The following is a 21725-nucleotide window of genomic DNA, read 5'->3' on the forward strand; positions in this document are numbered from 1 at the left end:
GCAGCACACGTGACAATTATCAACTTAAGTCTTCCAAAAACATCAACACAATAATTCCTCCCTTGCTTTGCCAAGTATTTTGTGCCCAACACATCAAATCAAATGTTATTTGTCACATGCACCAAATACAACATTTCACCTTACAGTGAAATGCTTACTTATACAGGCCCTTAACACTTATTTTTCTTAAACCCTCATTGTTGGTTAAGTAAAAAATAGATAAATAAAAAATAAAAGTAACAAATAATTAAAGAGCAGCAGTAAAATAACAATAGCGAGGCTGTATACAGGGTGTACCAGTACAGAGTCAATGTGGAGGCTGTATACAGGGTGTACCAGTACAGAGTCAATGTGGAGGCTATATACAGGGTGTACCAGTACAGAGTCAATGTGGAGGCTGTATACAGGGTGTACCAGTACAGAGTCAATGTGGAGGCTGTATACAGGGTGTACCAGTACAGAGTCAATGTGGAGGCTGTATACAGGGTGTACCAGTACAGAGTCAATGTGGAGGCTATATACAGGGTGTACCAGTACAGAGTCAATGTGGAGGCTATATACAGGGTGTACCAGTACAGAGTCAATGTGGAGGCTATATACAGGGTGTACCAGTACAGAGTCAATGTGGAGGCTATATACAGGGTGTACCAGTACAGAGTCAATGTAATATGTAAACCGGTTATTCAAGATAATATGTACAATACTTGAATAACTCAAAATACTTGACATTAGGAGAGATTCTAGTGAAAATAAAATATTATATCTGTACTACACAGTACGGCCTAAACTAGTTCATGTCCACCCTGGCTTCTTGATGCTTCGGGGGACCTTGAGGACGGATACATTTTGAGCCTGGTTTGTTTTGCTGCTCCCCCCTGTCGGCGGCTCCCAGGCAATGCAGGCCTGGTCCTCACCAGTACAGGACAGAGCCACAGCGTCTGCAGTGGCTCTGTGACCTTGGGCACGGGGTGTGTGTGTGTGTAATTGCTTTAATGCCAAAGAGCTGCTACTGTCTAAATACATAAGCAAATCATGTTTTCAACTCACCTCAAAAAAATAAACATTATCACTGTGTTTAAATGCATTGTAGGCTAAGAACAAAGCAGCACCTGGGGGCTCTGTCCTCTCTGTATAGTGAAGAGTGAGAGCTGTGGAATAAAGTTAGGGCATAATTTCAGTGCTGCACAAATCACAGAGCTGTCAAAGAAGTTGCCCTTCCCTTGTCTGAGCACTGTAAGTTTTGTTTGGAAGAAAACGACAGTTATGCCTTAGGGAGGGGAGGTAAGAGAACATTTAATCAGAGTGCTTCTATAGGAGGGGGACAAAAGAAAAGCGATTCATATAAATGTCCATCTTTAATCAGGTAAACACACATACGAGGCTGTTGCACAGAGAAGGTTATACATACACTGTTACATCAAATTATAATTCTGTCACTCCTTCCCTCCAGCCATAAATAGTACATCATAAAAGTATTGTTGTTCCATTTAGCTGGAAAGACACCTTGTTTCTTATGGCACAGAGAAGATCTGACAGACCCTCCTGTATACAACCAGAATTTACATAGATCTGGCAAGAGAAAATACATGCAATGAGTAATCCACACAGTACATTCTAATAATTTATCCTAAAACCTGTAAAACACACCAATCCCCTCGTCAAGTCTCATAATGCAGCAAGATTGAAATACCTCACAATGTCCTGGTCTAAAGTTAGATATCCTATAAATATAGTCTACCTGTCAGGAAATCTTCAGCCGACTAGTTCTCCACAAGGCATGAAAACTAAAACATACCAACGAGCTAAATAGGAAAATTACTATATAGTGCAAGTTAAATACTCATGAATGCAATGGTCAGAGTGAACTTAATCTGTCTCAACATTTATTTCATATACAGGTAGCATATTTAGTAAGCAAATATGTTGAGGATAAAACTTGTTAAGGATATAAATCTGTGGATAAAAATCAGTGTGATGACATAGTGTACACAAAATGTACTTTTTCACTTAAGTTTTCATGTACCAAATAAAACTCAGAAGTTGAATGTGTTTCCATTGTATTTTCAATTCTACCAATAGTTTTGTCACAAACTGTTGCATTAAATAGAAATGTGCCTACTCTGGTCTTGACATGTGCTCTCTAGCCAACAAATTCGTAGTGGGAGGACCACACAACATATCATCACGTGACTCCAAGTTTACTTCAGTATGATGGTTATTATATCAATATTTGCTTATGAAGCTGTTTCCACTGCCATTTCTCACATAATTCATTTTACAGACACAAAAAGATCCCACCATGTCGAATGAACAAATGATCTATTGGCAATCATAAAATTGTACCTAAACTTCCTGGTTCCATCACATTTAAAAAATATATATAATATGACTTTAATGGCATAAACTTATGGATGGAAAGTGGTTCCTCTTATCCCCAAAAGTGGTCTAATGTCGAGCATAGTCCACATCCCATACCATGGTTGTGTAGATGGTGCCTATCTTTCTTATGTACGTATGTGTAATATACTGTAGCTTGATCTCCACAACAGAAGATCAACTTTGATTTTAGGGTGAACTGTTCCTTTGAGCAATGGGACAATCCTGTTTAACTCCTGTAAGGAAATGCCAATTAGCCTATTTCATCACATTTCTTTCAGGATTATCTCTGAATCTGTAATGACTTGAACAGTTCTCTGGTCCAGTGTAAAGATCAGGAGCCACTCACAGGGTTTACTTTCCTGCTGTCATCCAGGACCTCTGGGGCATTCCAGCCCATGGTGCCAAGGGCTCCCGACCTCATGCTGTAGCTTTGTCTGCTGTCCGCTAACTGCTTACTCATCCCAGTAAGATGATTTGCTTCCACTGGTCCTGGGGCCCGTAAGGTCAACGGCATCATGAACTTTACCAAGTACCAGGACATTTTAGCCAAAAACCTGGTTGTCTCTGCCAGGAGGCTGACACTTCCAAAAAGACAATAACCCCAAGCACTAATCAATATAATCACAAAATCAACACTGTGCAATGGCCATATCAGTATCCTGTGGTTTGAATTGAAGAGGGTAGTCCATAAGAGCAGGCAAATGATGTCACGGATCTGGAAAGATTCTGAATGGAGGAATGGTCTAAGATCTCTCCCAACGTGTTCTCCAATCTCATAAAACATTTTAGATTAAGGCTCAGTGTAACAGTGTAATTATCCTCTCAAAGGGAGGGTGCTGGAGTATTGAAAACAGGGGTGCCAATCATTTTGACCCCTATCTTCTTTAGATTTTTTTTGTATTACCTGTTAAAAATATATATTTCTCTAAACAATTGTATTAGTATAAAATGTCCTCATTTTTTACTTACCATATAGCTCAGTATTTGTATGTTTTATTTTATATTACATATTTATATATTATAGTATTGTAGTCTTTTTTGCTAATCTTTATCAAGATTGCTAATAATGATCAACTTGACTGCATATAACACACAAAATCATGTCATTGAGAACTACCATATCCACAAAGATAAGAAGCCTAAAGAGGACCTGAGCGAGAAATTATAAAATAAAACACCTGGCTGAAAACGTCCTGTAGATCTCCCTGAAGAAGATGCTTCCATGTTAAAACCATCTCCTAGAGCTCCAATAGGGCCATCTAGGGGGAGAGAGAGCGAGAGAGACACATAGAGACAGAGAGATGGTAGATAAAAACATTATAGTAGAAAATATGGTAGATTAAGTTAATTCAAAGCAAGTTAATGTAATACAACTCTCGAAAAGTTTACTCTGAGATAATCTTTCTAATTCTACAGGATAAATAATGATATTTCATAAATTCCCTAAAAAGAGGTGGTTAAGAGTGTTAGGCCAGTAATTAAGCAAAGACCGTATTTCTCATCACCCTTAAATATATATTTTTTAACGTTTCAGCTAGTTGGTTCTGGTTCATCTTCCTCAGGATCTCCAGTGTAATCTTCACAGCGTCCTCAGGTTGGTAGGTCCCCACCATCTTACTGATAGTGTCCTTTCTGCCAGGGTACTCCAGCCGGCTCACTGGGATGCATTGAGGGAAACCTTCTACGCCTTCACATAAATGTATTCTGCACTGCTTTACCCAAATCATTCAGAGTGGCCAGCAGCAGCTCAGGAACAACTGCCATTGTGGGTCTTTTTACCTTTAGTTCACTAGGAAAGTCAGTTAAGAACAAATTCTTATTTTCAATGACTGCCTAGGAACAGTGGGTTAACTGCCTTATTCAGGGGATTTTTACCTCGTCAGCTCGGGGATTCAATCTCACAACCTTTCGGTTACTAGTCCAACACTCTAACCACTAGGCTACCTGCCACCCTGGGCTCCATGCACTGTGAACACAGACATTTAGAACCAGGAACACATATAGCCCTTGGTTCTCTCCAGACCTGACTGCCCTTAACCAACACAAAAACATCCTGTGGTGTTCTGCAATAGCATCGAACAGCCCCCGTAAAATGCAACTTTTAGGGAAGTTAGAAACCAATATACACAGGCAGTTAGAAAAGCCAAGGCTAGCTTTTTCAAGCAGAAATTTGCTTCCTGCAACACAAACTCAAAAAGTTCTGGGACATTGTAAAGTCCATGGAGAGTAAGAGCACCTCCTCCCAGCTGCCCACTGCACTGAGGATAGGAAACTCTGTCACCACCGATAAATCCCCTATAATTGAGAATTTCAATAAGCATTTTTCTACAGCTGGCCATGCTTTCCACCTGGCCACCCCTACCTCAGTCAACAGCACTGCACCCCCCACAGCAACTTGCCCAAGCCTTCCCCATTTCTCCTTCTCCCAAATCCAGTCAGCTGATGTTCTGAAAGAGCTGCAAAATCTGGACCCCCACAAATCAGCCGGGCTAGACAATCTGGACCCTTTCTTTCAAAAATGATCTGCCGAAATTGTTGCAACCCCTATTACTAGCCTGTTCAACCTCTCTTTCGTGTCGTCTGAGATTCCCAGAGATTGGGAAGCAGCTGCGGTCATCCCCCTCTTCAAAGGGGGGGGACACTCTTGACCCAAACTGCTACAGACCTATATCTATCCTACCCTGCCTTTGTAAGGTCTTTGAAAGACAAGTTAACAAACAGATCACCGACCATTTCGAATCCCACCGTACCTTCTCTGCTATGCAATCTGGTTTCAGAGCTGGTCATGGGTGCACCTCAGCCATGCTCAAGGTCCTAAACGATATCATAAAAGACAATACTGAAAGACAATTCATTGACCTGGCCAAGGATTTTGACTCTGTCAATCACCACATCCTCATCGGCAGACTCAATAGCCTTGGTTTCTCAAATGATTGCCTCGCCTGGTTCACCAATTACTTCTCCGACAGAGTTCAATGTGTCAAATCTGAGGGCCTGTTGGCTGGGCCTCTGGCAGTCTCTATGGAGGTGCCACAGGGTTCAATTCTTGGGCCGACTCTCTTCTCTGTATATATCAATGATGTCACTCTTGCTGCTGGTGAGACTCTGATCCAACTCTACGCAGACGACACCATTCTGTATACTTCTGGCCCTTCTTTGGACACTGTGTTAACAACCCTCTAGACAAGCTTCAATGCCATACAACTCTCCTTCCGTAGCCTCCAACTGCTCTTAAATGCAAGTAAAACTAAGTGCATGCTGTTCAACCGATCGCTCGACTTTGGCGATGTCATTTACAAAATAGCCTCCAACACCCTACTCAACAAATTGGATGCAGTCTATCGCAGTGCCATCCGTTCTGTCACCAAAGCCCCATATACTACCCGCGACTGCGACCCGTACGCTCTCGTTGGCTGGCCCTCGCTTCATACTCAACGCCAAACCCACTGGCTCCAGTTCATCTACAAGACCCTGCTAGGTAAAGTCCCGCCTTATCTCTGCTCGCTGGTCACCATAGCTGCACCCACGCGTTCCAGCAGGTATATCTCACTTGTCACCCCAAAGCCAATTCCCCCTTTGGCCGCCTCTCCTTCCAGTTCTCTGCTGCCAATGACTGGAACGAACTACAAAAATCTCTGAAACTGTAAACACTTATCTCCCTCACTAGCTTTAAGCACCAGCTGTCAGAGGAGCTCACAGATCACTGCACCTGTACATAGTCCATCTATAAATAGCCCAAACAACTACCTCTTCCCCTACTGTATTTATTTATTTTGCTCCTTTGCACCCCAGTATTTCTACTTTGCACACTCATCTACTGTTAAATCTACCATTCCATTGTTTTAATTGCAATATTGTATTTACTTCGCCACCATGGCCTATTTATTGCCTTTACCTCCCTTATCTCACCTCATTTGCTCACATTGTATATAGACTTATTTTTCTACTGTATTATTGACTGTATGTGTCACGCCCTGGTCAAAGTATTTTGTGTTTATCTTTATGTATTTGGTCAGGCCAGGGTGTGGCATGGGGTTTTTGTAATTGTGGTGTGTATGTCTTGGGGTTTTGGTGGTGGTATTGGGATTGTAGCTTAGTGGGTTGTCTAGCAAGGTCTATGGCTGTCTGGAGTGGTTCTCAATCAGAGGCAGGTGCTTATCGTTGTCTCTGATTGGGAACCATATTTAGGCAGCCATATTCTTTGAGTTTGTCGTGGGTGATTGTCCTTAGTGTCTTGTACTCTCTGTTAGTTTGCACTAGATAGGCTGTTTTCGGTTTTCATTACGTTTATTGTTTTGTAGTGTTTAGTGTTTAGTCGTGTTTACGTTTTGTTTAATAAATATGGATCGCAATCGACACGCTGCAGTTTGGTCCGACTCTCCTTCATCACCACTAGAAAACCGTTACAGAATCACCCACCACCAACGGACCAAGCGGCGTGTCAACAGGCAGGAGCAGCCGAAAGAGGAGAGGCAACAAAGGCAGCAACAGCGGCGCAATGAGGATTGGACATGGGACGATATATTGGATGGCAAGGGTTGCTACACATGGGAGGAGATCCTGGCGGGAAGGGATCGCCTTCCATGGGAACAGGTGGAGGCACTTAGGAGAGCAGAGGCAGCCGGAGAGAGGAGCCGGCGATACGAGGGAACACGGTTGGCAAGAAAGCCCGGGAGTCAGCCCCAAAAATTTCTTGGGGGGGGGGCTTACAGGGAGTATGGCTATGCCAGGTAGGAGACCTGCGCAAACTCCCTGTGCTTACCGGGGGGCTGGAGAGACCGGGCAGGCACCGTGTTATGCTGTGGAGCGCACGGTGTCTCCAGTGCGGGTGCACAGCCCGGTTCGGTATATTCCAGCTCCTCGTATCGGCCGGGCTAGAGTGGGCATCGAGCCAGGTAAGGTTGGGCAGGCTCGGTGCTCAAGAGCTCCAGTGCGCCTGCACGGTCCGGTCTATCCAGTACCACCTCCACACCCCAGCCCTCCGGTAGCAGCTCCCCGCACCAGGCTTCCTGTGCGTGTCCTCGATCCAGTACCACCAGTTCCAGCACCACGCACCAGGCCTTCAGTGTGCCTCGCCTGTTCAGCGCAGCCAGCGCTTTTCTCCTCTCCTGCGCTGCTGGAGTCTCCCGCCTGTTTAGCGCAGCCAGAGCCTTTCTCCTCTACAGCGCTGCCGGAGCCTCCCGCCTGTTCAGCGCAACCAGAGCCTTCCTCCTCTACAGCGCTGCCGGAGCCTCCCGCCTGTTTAGCGCAGCCAGAGCCTTTCTCCTCTCCTGCGCTGCCGGAGTCTCCCGCCTGTTCAGCGCAACCAGAGCCTTCCTCCGACACAGCGCTGCAGGAGTCTCCCGCCTGTTCAGCGCAGCCAGAGCTGCCAGTCTGCATGAAGCAGCCAGAGCTGTCAGTCTGCATGGAGCAGTCAGAGCTGTCAGTCTGCATGGAGCAGCCAGAGCTGTCAGTCTACATGAAGCAGCCCGAGCTGCCAGTCTGCATGAAGCAGCCAGTCTACATGGAGCAGCCAGAGCTGTCAGTCCGTATGGAGCAGCCAGAGCTGTCAGTCTACATGAAGCAGCCCGAGCTGCCAGTCTGCATGAAGCAGCCAGAGCTGTCAGTCTGCATGGAACAGTCAGAGCTGTCAGTCTACATGAAGCAGCCCGAGCTGCCAGTCTGCATGAAGCAGTCAGTCTACATGGAGCAGCCAGAGCTGTCAGTCCGCATGGAGCAGCCAGAGCTGTCAGTCTACATGAAGCAGCCCGAGCTGCCAGTCTGCATGAAGCAGCCAGTCTACATGGAGCAGACAGAGATGTCAGTCTGCATGAAGCAGCCAGAGCTGCCAGTCTGCATGGAGCTGCCAGTCTGCATGGAGCTGCCAGTCTGCACGGAGCTGTCAGTCTGCACGGAGCTGTCAGTCTGCACGGAGCTGTCAGTCTGTAAGGAGCTGCCAGTCTGCAAGGAGCTGCCAGTCAGCACGGAGCCGCCAGAGCGGTCAGTCTGTAAGAAGCCGCCAGAGCTGTCAGCCTATATGGAGCAGCTAGTGCCGCCAGTCTGCCCAGCGCCGCCAGTGCCCCCAGTCTGCCCAGCGTCGCCAGTCTGCCCAGCGCCGTCAGTCTGCCCAGCATCGCCAGTCTGCCCAGCGTCGCCAGTCAGCCAGACTCTTCCAGATCTGCCAGTCAGCCAGACTCTGCCAGTCAGCCAGACTCTTCCAGATCTGCCAGTCAACCAGACTCTTCCAGATCTGCCAGACTCTGCCAGATCTGCCAGTCAACCAGACTCTTCCAGATCTGCCAGTCAGCCAGACTCTTCCAGATCTGCCAGTCAGCCAGACTCTTCCAGATCTGCCAGTCAACCAGACTCTTCCAGATCTGCCAGTCAACCAGACTCTTCCAGATCTGCCAGTCAACCAGACTCTTCCAGATCTGCCAGTCAGCCAGGATCTGCCAGTCAGCCAGGATCTGCTGAAACCACCAGCCAGCCAGGAGCTGGTAGATCTATCTACCTGCCTGAGCTTCCTCTCACTCCCGAGCTTCCTCTCACTCCCGAGCTTCCTCTCACTCCCGAGCTTCCTCTCACTCCCGAGCTTCCTCTCACTCCCGAGCTTCCTCTCACTCCCGAGCTTTCCTCTCACTCCCAGTTTCCTCTCACTCCCGAGCTTTCTCTCACTCCCGAGCTCTCACTCCCGAGCTGCCTCGGTCCCGAGCTGTCCTTCAGTCCCGATCTGCTCCTCAGTCCAGTGGGGTTCTGGGTGAGGACTACTAGGCCATGGTCGGCGGCGAGGGTGGACTATCCAGGGACGAAGGGAGAGGGGACTAAGACATTAAATGAGTGGGGTCCACGTCCCGCGCCGGAGCCGCCACCATGGACAGACGCCCACCCGGACCCTCCCTATTGTTTTGAGGTGCGTTCGGGAGTCCGCACCTTAGGGGGTTCTGTCACGCCCTGGTCAAAGTATTTTGTGTTTATCTTTATGTATTTGGTCAGGCCAGGGTGTGGCATGGGGTTTTTGTAATTGTGGTGTGTTTGTCTTGGGGTTTTGGTGGCGGTATTGGGATTGTAGCTTAGTGGGTTGTCTAGCAAGGTCTATGGCTGTCTGGAGTGGTTCTCAATCAGAGGCAGGTGCTTATCGTTGTCTCTGATTGGGAACCATATTTAGGCAGCCATATTCTTTGAGTTTGTCGTGGGTGATTGTCCTTAGTGTCTTACTTGTACTCTCTGTTAGTTTGCACTAGATAGGCTGTTTTCGGTTTTCATTACGTTTATTGTTTTGTAGTGTTTAGTGTTTAGTCGTGTTTACGTTTTGTTTAATAAATATGGATCGCAATCGACACGCTGCAGTTTGGTCCGACTCTCCTTCATCACCACTAGAAAACCGTTACAGTATGTTTGTTTTACTCCATGTGTAACTCTGTGTTGTTATGTGTCGAACTGCTTTGCTTTATCTTGGCCAGGTCGCAGTTGTAAATGAGATCTTGTTCTCAACTTGCCTACCGGGTTAAATAAAGGTGAAATAAAAATACATTTAAAAAGTCTACGAATCACAAACCAAACTCTACTTAGTGCCTCCGTCTTTTATCCTCTCACTAAACTACTTTCATCAATGTTTACATTTTGTCTCGAGATCTATTTTTCGTTCATGTTATTAGCTCTCATGAGGTTTTCTGCTCAAAACTAGTCATTAGCTGACTACACCCATGAAACATCAAGTTGAATCCTGTCCTAAGGGTGGTTTTCTCATCATTTCATATCGTTATTTCATTACACACAACATATCCCATACTACTTACGGGAAAGCCATACTACTTACAGGATCGGATAGTCTTCTGCTCTTGCTGATGTTGAGTCAGCTTATACCCAAGTGGGATGGGTTAGAGGCGTGGCTGATAAGTTCAGGTCTACCAGTACCATGCAGGGTGTGATTTACTGTAGTCTGGAATGTAGAGAAGTCATAAGCCCCATAAGCCCCTCCTCTAAACAAGGAAGGTAGAAACACAGTATGAGAGAAAACAGATGTACACTATAGATGTACAGTACACTGTAGAGTAGCTACTGTACATTAAACAACAGGCCCCTATTCAATGAAGAAAAGTAACCAGAATAATTCAACAACAAAAGTTTAAATGGACAATGTAAAAAATAGGACATTTATTATACAGTTGAGTTCCTTTATTTCAGTCAGTAGACCTACACTGTTTTGTTGAGTGAATAACATGAGTCCAAACCTGCATTCCTGCAGGACCAGAAGATTGAGGATTTTTATTTATCACACAGAAGCGATATACTGTCTGTCCTTTATGTTTACCTCCTGTTTTCTGTAAAAAGCATGAGCTGACGCACACCCAATTTATGTAGCGGTGCTGACTAGCGGAGAGTAAACTGTATAAAAATACAGAAAGAAAGTCACACACTCTGTATATATGCAACTTTCTGTCATTATTTTTCTACACTTCCTCTTTCCTCTCACTAATCTTCTCACGACAATGTTTACTTTTTGTCTCCAGATTTGTGTTTGAGTCATGTTTTACGGCCTCATGAGGGTCTCCTACTTGAAGCAACTAACTTCCTAACTACACCCATGAAACATCCAGTTTAATCCTGTCCTATAAGAGTGGTATTCTATCCCATTTCACATATAACCATATCCTTGACCCTTCTAAAAGTCTGATCAACCTTGTCAAAATCACAATGTATACAGTATTAATAGAATAATGGGATACTACTTACGGTACCAGATAACTTATTCTGCTCCCACTGATGTTGATAGCTTGTGAGACGTACACCGAATGAGGATCTACTTCCTCTGAAAGTGGGATGGGTTAGAGGTGTGGCTGAGAAGTTCAGGTCTACCAGTACCACTAACAACGCAGGGTGTGATTTACTGTTGTCGGGAATGTAGAATGTAGATAAGAAAGGTAGAAACAGTATGAGAGAGAAAACAGATGTACACTACAGATGTACAGTGTGCTGTAGAGTAGCTACTGTACATAAAACAGGAGACCATAAGGCCATATTCAATGAAAATCGATAACCCAGAATAAGTCAACAAGTTTCTATAGACATTGAGAAAAGCATGTTTGAAATGATGATACAATTTAGTTTCTTTATTTCACTCAATAGGCATGATGTTTGTATTGTTGCGTGAATAACATGAGTCCAAACCTGTATTCCTGCAGGACCGGAAGATTGATGATGATTTTGACACAAAACCGATATCTGGGTTTCATGAAGAGGCCAACTGTCTCTAGTCTACTATTCTGCTGATGAATACTCATTTCAGCAACCCCTTCATGAAAGGATAACTACCGGTTCAGATAGTATTAGAGTACTCACTCCAGTGCTGCCATGGATCACTGCCTGTCCTGAATCGACATCTGCTGGCCTTAGGAGGATGATACTGTACTGCCAAGAGAAGAGTCTTGCTTTGCTGTCATGGCCTTAAGGTCAGAGACGGAAGAGGAAGTGAGACATCTCACGGTCTCCTTTTTTTCTGGTTCATATACAGTCAATGAACTAAGCAGACCAGACCAGGCTGCTAATGCATTTTTGTCTGTGGGAGAGCCACCCCTTTGCTGAGGTCTCTAGGGCCTCAGGAGAGTGGAATGATCCTGTTTTGCGTAGAGCTGGCATCATTCCCCATTCTACACTGAACAAAAATATATAAACGCAACATGCAACAATTTCAAAGATTTTACTGAGTTAAAGTTCATACAAGGAAATAAATTAATTTAGCCCTAATCTATGGACTTCACATTCCACTGGGCAGAGGCGCAGCCACTTGGGAGCAAGTTACAGTCAGAATTAGTTTTTCCCCACAAAAGGGCTTTATTACAGAGAAATATTCCTCAGTTTCATCACCTATCTGGGTGGCTGGTCTCAGACGATCCCGCAGGTGAAGAAGCCAGATGTGGAGGTCCTGGGCTGGTGTGGTTCCACATGGTCTGCGGTTGTGAGGCCTGTTGGACAAATTCTCTCAAACAACGTTGGAGGTGGCTTATGGTAGAAATTGTTACGTTAAATTCTCTGTCAACAGCTCTGGTGGACATTCCTGCAGTCAGCACGCTCCCTCAAAACTTGAGACATCTGTGGCATTGTGTTGTGTGACAAAACGACACATTTTAGAGTGGCCTTTTATTGCCCCCAACACAAGGTGCACCTGTGTAATGATGATGCTCTTTAATCAGCTTCTTGATATGCCACACCAGTCAGGTAGCTGGATTATATTTGCAAAGGAGAAATGCTCACTAACAGTGATGTAAACAAATTCGAGCACAGAATTTGAGAGGAATAAGCTTTTAGTGCGTATGGAAAATTCCTGTGATCTTTTATTTCAGCTCACAAAACATTGGACCAACACCTTACATGTTGCATTTATATTTTTGTTCAGTATACATCATTGGACAGGAAAATTTTCAACGCTCGCTCACTATAAAAAAATAAATGGTTTTATTAGACAAGTTTAAAAATTGACGTTTCAGCCTTCAATGGCCTTCTTCAGAATAATCACAACGGGAATGGACAAGTTCATATAGGGCATAGGGAAGACTACTCGTGAGAAAACTCTCCTCAGCGTGTGGTGCTAATGAGAGACAGTGTGGTAGACCATACAGGTTGTTACTCAGGGTGTGGTGCTAATGAGAGACAGTGTGGTAGACCATACAGGTTGTTACTCAGGGTGTGGTGCTAATGAGAGACAGTGTGGTAGACCATACAGGTTGTTACTCAGGGTGTGGTGCTAATGAGAGACAGTGTGGTAGACCATACAGGTTGTTACTCAGGGTGTGGTGCTAATGAGAGACAGTGTGGTAGACCATACAGGTTGTTACTCAGGGTGTGGTGCAAATGAGAGACAGTGTGGAACACCACACAGGTTGTTACTCAGGGTGTGGTGCTAATGAGAGACAGTGTGGTAGACCACACAGGTTGTTACTCAGGGTGTGGTGCTAATGAGAGACAGTGTAGTAGACCATACAGGTTGTTACTCAGGGTGTGGTGCTAATGAGAGACAGTGTGGAAGACCATACAGGTTGTTACTCAGGGTGTGGTGCTAATGAGAGACAGTGTGGTAGACCATACAGGTTGTTACTCAGGGTGTGGTGCTAATGAGAGACAGTGTAGTAGACCATACAGGTTGTTACTCAGGGTGTGGTGCTAATGAGAGACAGTGTGGTAGACCATACAGGTTGTTACTCAGGGTGTGGTGCTAATGAGAGTCAGTGTGGTAGACCATACAGGTTGTTACTCAGGTTGTGGTGCTAATGAGAGACAGTGTGGTAGACCATACAGGTTGTTACTCAGGGTGTGGTGCTAATGAGAGACAGTGTGGTAGACCATACAGGTTGTTACTCAGGGTGTGGTGCTAATGAGAGACAGTGTAGTAGACCATACAGGTTGTTACTCAGGGTGTGGTGCTAATGAGAGACAGTGTGGTAGACCATACAGGTTGTTACTCAGGGTGTGGTGCTAATGAGAGACAGTGTGGTAGACCATACAGGTTGTTACTCAGGGTGTGGTGCTAATGAGAGACAGTGTGGTAGACCATACAGGTTGTTACTCAGGGTGTGGTGCTAATGAGAGTCAGTGTGGTAGACCATACAGGTTGTTACTCAGGGTGTGGTGCTAATGAGAGTCAGTGTGGTAGACCATACAGGTTGTTACTCAGGGTGTGGTGCTAATGAGAGTCAGTGTGGTAGACCATACAGGTTGTTACTCAGGGTGTGGTGCTAATGAGAGACAGTGTGGTAGACCATACAGGTTGTTACTCAGGTGTGGTGCTAATGAGAGACAGTGTGGTAGACCATACAGGTTGTTACTCAGGGTGTGGTGCTAATGAGAGACAGTGTGGTAGACCATACAGCTTGTTACTCAGGGTGTGGTGCTAATGAGAGTCAGTGTGGTAGATCATACAGGTTGTTACTCAGGGTGTGGTGCTAATGAGAGACAGTGTGGTAGACCATACAGGTTGTTACTCAGGGTGTGGTGCTAATGAGAGACAGTGTGGTAGACCATACAGGTTGTTACTCAGGGTGTGGTGCTAATGAGAGACAGTGTGGTAGACCATACAGGTTGTTACTCAGGGTGTGGTGCTAATGAGAGTCAGTGTGGTAGACCATACAGGTTGTTACTCAGGGTGTGGTGCTAATGAGAGTCAGTGTGGTAGACCATACAGGTTGTTACTCAGCGTGTGGTGCTAATGAGAGTCAGTGTGGTAGACCATACAGGTTGTTACTCAGGGTGTGGTGCTAATGAGAGTCAGTGTGGTAGACCATACAGGTTGTTACTCAGGGTGTGGTGCTAATGAGAGACAGTGTGGTAGACCATACAGGTTGTTACTCAGGGTGTGGTGCTAATGAGAGTCAGTGTGGAAGACCATACAGGTTGTTACTCAGGTGTGGTGCTAATGAGAGACAGTGTGGTAGACCATACAGGTTGTTACTCAGGGTGTGGTGCTAATGAGAGACAGTGTGGTAGACCATACAGGTTGTTACTCAGGGTGTGGTGTGCTGTGGTCAATGTCAGGGTGTGGTGTGCCGTGGTCAATGAAAAACAGATGTAAAACCAGCAAACAACTGGAAAACTGGACAAGCTTTTTTCAACTACAGTAGGTATAATTGATATACCACCATTACTTTATAATATATGTTGGGTATTGAAAACTAAACAACAGGGCTAAGCAAAACTAGGGATAACAACACAAAACATCATAAGCTAAGGCAATGACAGAGAACCATGTCTTTCCTACACAATATTTCTGCACAGTATTTCCATCTGAACATTCTGTAAAGTCGAACTCGACCCAGATGGATCCCATGACAGGACAGTGCAGACATTAATCATCTATGTAATTAGTTTGTATTCTGAACATAAATGTTAGATATTAATTATACCTTACCACAACAGATAGTCATAATCAATCATCCCTTACTTCAGCGAGTTGTTGGCATAATAAGAACACATTTGATCCATAAACCTTACTGAGGCTTGTGATGAGACCTCTCTTACCAGGATGAGGAAGGTCTTCCACGTCCTCTCGTGGAATCATTTACTTATACGGGTTGGAAGCAGCAGTTAGAAGTCTTTCTCCATAACAAAGGTCCCTGAAATGCTGACGGTCAAAGGTGAACACTCTGCTTCACTATGTAGTGATCTGTGACTGTTACTGCACATCCTGACAAAAATGCAGTGGATTGTGAGTGTTAGCGTTGGTCATTTCAATTGTGAAATACAGTTGACTCCTGACAAAATGTTCATTGTTTTCAACTGCATGTCGTTTTTTATTTAAACAGGGAGTCACATTGAGATTAAAATATATTTTACGAGAGCCTTGTACACATTACAATAAAAACAGAATATTACAACAACATACACGTATAAAACAATAACATTCAGCACAATAAATAAAAACATCTAATAAAAGCAATCACATTCAATTACAGAGATCCTCAATCAATGCAATTATAGTAAATGAATGTAGGACAAAAAAACAACACACTTTTGGGCTGAAATTAACAAAGATGTGCCGTTAATAATGCACAACAATGATTGGTCATACATCTACTATATTTGATCTGATTGGTCATACATCTACTATATTTGATCTGCATGCCTCATATTGAGGAAAATATTTGACTACTATTGAATACACTTCGAGTTTGCAACAAGAGGGTAAAATATCCAGCTATGATTCTATGACGAGATGCTCACTTATGTGTTGTTGATGTCGTGGATACACCTTAGCTTCATGCCATTTTGGTCTTCAGAGAAGGAATGGGACATCTAGTTGATGTTGACCACTGAAGTTATGTTGACAAACCAGAGTTCATTTCAGTAGACTTTACACAATGGACACTGTCCATCACAGTTCTAAGTGTTAGAAGCATTGCACTTCAGCCTACATACCTGCTTGTGGGTAGTTTGAATTCAACTGTTTTCATTATGTTCATTATGTCCTATGGATTCATGGGACAACCATTAAAATGTTTATTTTGTATTTTTTCTATGTGTGAATTTCATGTTACTATTTTAGCATTGTTCACACATTTGCTAAAAGAAACAGTCACACAACCATTCAAAACAAACAAAAAGTTAAGGCAACTTTATTAGGCGTAACTCCATTTTTGAACTAGTCATTCTTCATACAAAAAGACAATATTAAGACTGGTTAGAAAAAAATACATCAAATGTGAAAATCCTATATAAAGGGGCCATTTCACTGGGAAAACTATCATTAAAATGAATAAGAGAAGTACAAAGTAGTTGGTTATCAAATACCACATTTTGGGCACAATACATATAATATTACACAGGCTTCCTGCATAAGACAAGATTTAATATAAAATAAATATACAGTATTCAACAAACAAAAACAGATCATGACTGCATAATTTGACAACACATTCCTTAATATTTCCAGTCCATATAATGGTTGAAAACTTGCAACAAAGCATTCAAACAGAAATAACTTTACACTTAGGGTATGCAAAATATCCATACATTTGCCCTGTGAAATATTTTTTTACAGGCAGAATTTACTTCATTCTTAAGACACTAAACTGAATTTTGTACACACACACACACACACACAGTCTTCCTCTGACAATGCGCTCTAAAACATATTAATTCATTGGTATGTTGGTCCAAAATGTTCAGGAGATATTCCATAAGACTCCTTTTCTGGCAGGATTTGTCTAAGTGGCGACCCTACTTTTTCACAGTGATGTTGTACGCAACAGGTCCTCTAAATGTGAACCCCAAGTAGAATGTGATGTTTTCATTGCCATAGGGCACGGAGGCTGCTTTCAGATGAGGAATAGTGAACTTCTTCTCTTTTGGGCCCTCAAGGTACACTATCCCATCTTCTGTCCACCCAGACACAGTCCTGAGCAGTTTTGCCATCTCTGGCATTTTCCACACCTCCCCACTGAACCACTTCATTCTCTTTTCTGAGATGGAGAGGACCTTTGTAATCGTTTCAATCTTGCTTTTGTGAACAATCTTGTCCCACCCACTTCCATTACTCAGGAAAAAGTGGGTGTAAATAATTTTCTTCCTTTGTGGAATATCCTTCATTTTGGTCCAGTAGCTCCTTTTGAGGTACTCAACAGCTGATAGAACAATGTTGTATTTGGTCTCTTTTTCAGGGTCTGTGTTATGATCTTCTGGCCAGAAGAGCAAGATGAGCAGGAACAGAGCACTGGACAGGCACTTCCGTTTCTCTGTTGGGAACTGCTGACTGAGTTTCTGAAGGTCTTTCAGAGCCACCAACTTTGGAGATTGGGTTGTAAGGCAACTCAGAGCAATATGAGCTGCTATGTAATTGACAAGATCCATTTGATCCAGCCTGGCCATCAGAGGGTTGCTGGGGTAGAGCGATATGATATTCTCTAGGACTTTGACTTGGTCTCTTTCTTTCTGGTCAGTCAGAAGGGAGAAGATTGAAGTTATATTCCCCCCACCAAGCCGGTAAATGGTCATGCGTTTTATGAAAGGAGTTAAACTGCCAGGGTTCAACTGGCACAGTTTTGGGGCAATGCTGTTAGAGGCATCACTGAAATATTTACCATACTCAGAGGATTTTCTTACCAACCATGTCATTGGATGGCTTATTTTCATCTCAGAACTTTCAATTGTCTCCTCCTCATCTGCACTGATGTCTGTCTGGAAGTAACTCAGGTCCTCCGAGATCCACTCCAGGGCTTCATGCAGTGTCATTTGAAGGCCTTTCAAATTGATGTGAAAATTCTCCCAGGGCTTCTTCACTTCCTCAGGAATGTAATCAGTGAGAAGGTACTTCATACATTCTGAATGGCCATACGTTTTGCTTGAGAAAACACGTAATGAGAATACGAGCTTCAACAGACTGCAGCCAACTTCAACTGCAGCAAAAAAGCCACTGTTGTTCATGTTTTCAAGGTCCGAGATAGCAGCTTTCTCACATTCTCTGAAACACTCCATTGCTTTCAGCGCAGTTTCAACAGCATCTGCTGTATTTTCTGCCGTTTTTGGTACTTTCTCAATTGCTTTACACTTGGCGTTGAACCATCTTCTGTATACCTGGCCTTTCGTGTCAAGAATGTAAGAGTTGTTAGGCATTTGTTTCGCTGCTATCTCCGCCCAATCTTTTGCCTCTTCAAACTTCTCATGGGAGTAATTCAGGCGAGCAAGTTGCTGAGCAAAGAATGCATCTTTGTTGAAGCGTTTGTATGCCTCCTTGAGGAGCTCGATTGCCTTGTCAGGGGTTTCCTTTTCACTCACATGTTCAATGAGAGGAGAGAAAAAGCTGTTTGATTCATCACCTTTACTTACTCTGCAGCGTCTCATGAACAGGGCTCGCAGGAACTTCCCATAATCTTCTTTTCCAAATCTGTGCTCAAAAAGCACATCCTCGTGGAGAAGGTCCATGGCCAACCCACTTTGCAGCTTTTGGTCACCAAGGAGCTGCTGAAGGATTTCCTTTGCAACAAGTGGATGAATGATTCGAACTGATTCAATGTGCGTCTTGTCATCTCTCAGATGTATGAAGACAAGTTTGGCCTGCTCACTCAGTGATCTCTCAAAAGCATGCTGGCGGAATCGATCCATATGAATGGTGAATACTAGCAGAGCTTCGCAATGGGACTGGGAAATGAATGAGTTCTGAACATAAGTGTTGAGCAATGCCACATACCGAATGAGCTGAGTGACAACTGCTTCATGATCAATGTCTTGGAGCAAATGTTTCACAAATTGCGCAACATACTCAACAATCTTCTGGTGTTCAAATTCTTCACTCATCAAGACGAATGTCAAAATGAATTCTGGCTGGTACTGTTCTTCAAGCTCCTGTCGTTTCCCAGCAAACTGTCTCTTCTCTTCTTTTGATAGTTTGTGAGTGACAGCTACATTCTGCAATGGTGAGTCTTTGCACATCTTCTCTGGGTTATGTGATCGTCTGCAGCTCAACATAATGAAGCATGGTGTTCCTTGTTTGATTTTCTTAGTGTTGATGGCAAACTCTAATTCATTCCTCAGCTCATCAAGGTATTCTTTGTCACAGTCCTCAATCAGCAGGAGCACTGGGAGACATTTCTCAGGATCTTTTTCCTCATACTCTCTGAGCTGGACAGCATGTTCAGATACAGTGGCTGCGGAGTATGACGGCTTCACAACAGCACATCTTAGGTCTGTCCTCTTGTTCCATAACACTTGCCTTCCCACTGTGCTTCCACCGCTTCCTGGGTGATGGTAGATGTTGATACTGTTCACAGGTCTGTCTACGCCCCATTTCATAGTGTCAGTGAGAAGTTTGGAGACCTCCCTGTATGCATCCCTTTGAATTACTTCTCCAACAAACCTCTTCTCTGCAAGCCAGAAATTCAACCAGGTCACTCTTCCCCCGTGGTAGAACTGTCTTTCAATGTTTTCTTTTTCTGCCTTGATGTAATCATCGCTTGTTTCATCACAATGATTGACACTCAGGATTTCCAAGGAATACATCCTTTCCTCGTCACGAGTTTCAAGCAGGCACTGTCCTTTCAGGTAGATAGGCAAGTGTTTGGTGTCTCGAGATGTTACAGGTTGGATTCGCTGCAGTGTCGCATCAACATGGCTCATTTTCATCCCGACAACACTGGAGCGGTTCACAGTTTCTGTTCCACATGAACCCTCTGCAAAACTTTGCCATTTCTGATAGTTATCCTCAGATTCTGAGATGCAAATGATGTCTTCATGGCCTTCCATATCTGTGAAGAACTCATAGAAGGTGTGCAAAAGTGGTTTCTCAACAGGGGATGTGAGAAGGAAGACCACCAGGAATGCTCCTTTTGGCAAGACCTGTTTGCAGATCAATGACACAGATTCCCTCAGGAGAGTAATTTTTGTTTTGATCCATGTCATCTCATCACAGGGGTTTTCATTCCCTTTGTAATCATTCCGTCCGTTGCAAAAGATCCAGCTGGTTTGCTCAAACAAATGCAAATGGCTCACAAAGTCTCCAATGCTCATACCACTTGATATTTTGTAGTTCTGCATGAAATGCATATTTGCAGCATGGTGCTGAATGTATTTACTGCACAATCCTGACACTTTGGAATCAGGGTCAAAATCGAACACACAGAAAATGTTCATGTTGAGCAAGAAGGCAATGCTGCTCAAGTCATCTGGTTGGAACTGGTTAGTGACAAGAATGTACCATTTCTCCTTTTCAATGAATTTCTTGCCACTGGTTATCAGCATGGTGAGTTTCCTTCCGAGGTCTTGGCAGATGTCTGGGGTGTTAACATATCGACAATGCTCAGCCTCTTCTCTTTGGGCATCTCTGTCTCTGACTCGCTGGTAGAAGTCATTTTGATCACTCACTGGCTCGGTTTTTGATCCTACCCTGCGATAGATTGTTTCCTTTTCATGCTCAATCTTGTTAGAGGACTCTTTGAAGTTTGGCAGGCGAACAGAGTACACTCGGTTCTTAACAATGCTTATGGAGGGAACAATATCAACCTCCACCACATACCTTTTTTCTATGTCCATGACCTCAATAAACTGAGGTGGACGTATGCACTGTCGCACATGCTCACTGTCAGAGCGAGAGGAGAAACTCCTCTCAATGTGATCCAATGCATCAACATATATATCTTTTTCAGAAACCCGAACACCAATTATCTCACCATGCACATAGCCTGCATCATCCCTACTGTCCATTACACCAAAGTGTATTGTGCCATTTGATCTGATATTCATGCAGCCAGTACCGAATTTGAGAACCTCTTTGGCAAATTTTGCCTGTAGTCTTGTGCGGTCCAATTTGGCAGCATTGTCAAGTGACTTGTACTCATGACAGGGAGATATCAGATCAAATACACCAGATTCAGGTTGCAGAACACTATGTTTGACATATGTGAAATCAATGCCTTCTTTGCCAAATGGCCGTGGCTTGCAGTCTCTCTTCGTGGTTAACACATTGTCCTCAACAGATTGTCCTTGATGAGTTTGTTTCTCTTCCTCTGAAAGACCTTGATCTGTCTCTGGAATCTGGGGAGCTGATCCCTGCTTCTTCTTTTTACTTCCCTGTTCACTATTGTTGCTACTTTGAGGCTTTTCCTTGCCCCGAGTTGTCTGTTTGGTGTCTACAAGCTCATTTCTCTTTCTGATGATCAACAGAGCTGGTCCTGATTTCATTCCAATCTCTTTTCTCAGATAGTCCTCAGTCAGTACAAGGAGAATTCTCCCATCTACCTCTTCCTCATAAATTCTTGATGTATTGCTCCTTCACTCCAATAGTTCTTAACCAAGAGCTCACGTTGGAGTCAGTCCATTTTTCAACAGGCAGTTCATCAGGTTCCTCTGCTGTAGAATATAATAGAAAAATCAAATAACTGATTTATTAC

At 43.9% G+C, this 21725-nt stretch overlaps 1 protein-coding gene and 1 long non-coding RNA gene across 2 annotated transcripts in view; both read right to left on the reverse strand.

Moving 5' to 3' along the window:
- Window positions 1–2195: 2195 nt before the first annotated feature.
- LOC121846130 lies at window positions 2196–11530 on the reverse strand. Its single transcript, XR_006083053.1, has 3 exons — window positions 11092–11530; window positions 10175–10337; window positions 2196–3638 (listed from the first exon to the last, which is right to left on the reverse strand). It is a non-coding gene; the product is annotated as an uncharacterized LOC121846130 (long non-coding RNA).
- Window positions 11531–16444: 4914 nt separating this feature from the next.
- The window catches only part of LOC112239288 (serine/threonine-protein kinase/endoribonuclease IRE1-like), a 43888-nt gene continuing 38607 nt past the window's right edge, over window positions 16445–21725 (reverse strand). Inside the window, 1 exon segment of the mRNA XM_042319225.1 lies at window positions 16445–21684. The gene's annotated coding sequence lies outside the window, so the exon portion shown is untranslated.

Source organism: Oncorhynchus tshawytscha, unplaced genomic scaffold (genome assembly GCF_018296145.1).
Source record: "Oncorhynchus tshawytscha isolate Ot180627B unplaced genomic scaffold, Otsh_v2.0 Un_scaffold_1341_pilon_pilon, whole genome shotgun sequence".
NCBI classification, from domain to species: domain Eukaryota; kingdom Metazoa; phylum Chordata; class Actinopteri; order Salmoniformes; family Salmonidae; genus Oncorhynchus; species Oncorhynchus tshawytscha.